A 1,855-nucleotide genomic window follows, 5' to 3' on the forward strand; every position below is an offset into this window, starting at 1 on the left:
ATAATTCCCCTACTGCTGGCCACCTATGCTGTTTCCAATTTTCCTTCATTACAAGCAGCTTTTCTTGCAACTCTGCACATGTCTCCTGTGCACACGTGTGGAGGGTTCTTGGGCATAGATATCAGGGTCCATTGTTCTGAGGATAACTGTTATTTTGTACTAGTCTTATCTGCTGGAAATATCTGCTTACTGGTGGGTGAGCTAGTCATCAGTCCCACTGGGCTACAGGAGTATTTCCTCTTGCTTCCTCTCGTGTTTAGTGCTGTGTGAAGTTGGTGGAGAGGAGGCAGAAATAACCAGCCCCACACATTGCATGACGATGTGACTGACGTTTGCCCCACTGCTTGAGACATGTTTTCTGCATTTGAATGTATTGTATCAAACCAAACAAATTCCTTTGGTTCTTTTTAGTACTATGAGCTTGTAAGAAACAATGTGTAAATGTTCAAAATTGGTTCCTTCACATATGTTCTAATTTCTATAAAGCAGTAGGAGAATGTCACATGACGAATGATAGATGGCATGTGTTTCTCAAGATAGAAAATAGTTGTTTATTTTCCTTTATGTTTATTAACATTATGTAATATTTCAACTTTACTCATGTTATCCAGGAAGTTATGGATAGATAGTGACCTTTTTCTAGATCTTGTATCTTAAGATCACTGGTACATAAATGACCCCTGATCTGGGTTGTGATTTTTTTAAACCAACACAGAATTGTGGTGAATTCATGCTAGCTCTTGGGTCATCTTCCATACACACACTCAAGCAATCTATACATGACAAAGGATGGGATATATGTTATGAAGTTTAAAGTGATTATTTAAAAATACTTCTGTCATCAGCTACCAATTATCATATCTCAGCTTTTGGTGTGGGAGGTGATTATTCGCAGGGCTGTTCTTGGCAACTTGAAAAGATAAATGGGTGGAAGGAAATGAGAGCAAAATGTGATGATGAATTTACTTAAGTCAAACGCAGCACCTTTTGCATTTTTCCCTTGCAGCTTTGCTTTGGTCCTATAGTACTGTGTATGTATATGTAAATACTGTGTATGTAAAACTTGGGTGTAAAAATGTCGAACATGACATATGAACCTTTTCTTCTTCCTCTCTCCATTATGAACACATTAGAATTTTTTGATAGAAACATGAATAAGATTTTATTGGAAACATTGTTGGTTTTTAAAATGGTTCTTAAAAAGTTGTCATTGTGTCTTCTTGTGATACTTTCTATCTTGTAGCTGCTTGTTGGATGCCAGCTTATTGCCCTGGAAGTCTGGTTTTTCTCCGGTGTTTACCTCCACGTGTTTGCCAGTTTAGGGTATATAGTGAGTACTATTTAATCCTTTGCTATCTTTAAAAATAACACAAGGAGCTGGGCTCGGTGGCTCAGCCTGTAATCCCACGCCTTTGGGAGGCTGAGGTGAGTGGATTGCCTGAGCCCGTGGGTTCGAGACCTGCCTGGGCAGTGAGACCTCATCTCTACAATAAATCAAAAAAATCAGCCGGACGTGGTAGCGCATGCCTGTAATACCAGCTACTTGGAAGGCTGAGGCAGAAGGATCGCCAGAGCCCAGCAGGTCGAGGCTGCGGTGGCCGGGAGCGGCCACTGCACTCCAATCTGGGCGACAGAGTGAGACTCCAACTCAAAAAAAAATAAAAAATAAAAAATAAATAACACAAGGGAAAATATTTAGAGAAAGTACAAATACTACAGCCAGACCTCATCTTATCTCAGATAAAAGGTCCTAGTTCCATTCAAGTAAAAGCACCTGTAGGAATTCAAGGTGGTTTCTTTTTCTCTCGTTTGCTTTTTGTTGTTGTTTCTTCAGTCCCTTTAAAGATCCTTCCCT

The sequence above is a fragment of the Carlito syrichta genome, unplaced genomic scaffold, assembly GCF_000164805.1.
Source record: "Carlito syrichta isolate Samal-C Ts95f unplaced genomic scaffold, Tarsius_syrichta-2.0.1 Scaffold301845, whole genome shotgun sequence".
In the NCBI taxonomy this organism is placed as follows: domain Eukaryota; kingdom Metazoa; phylum Chordata; class Mammalia; order Primates; family Tarsiidae; genus Carlito; species Carlito syrichta.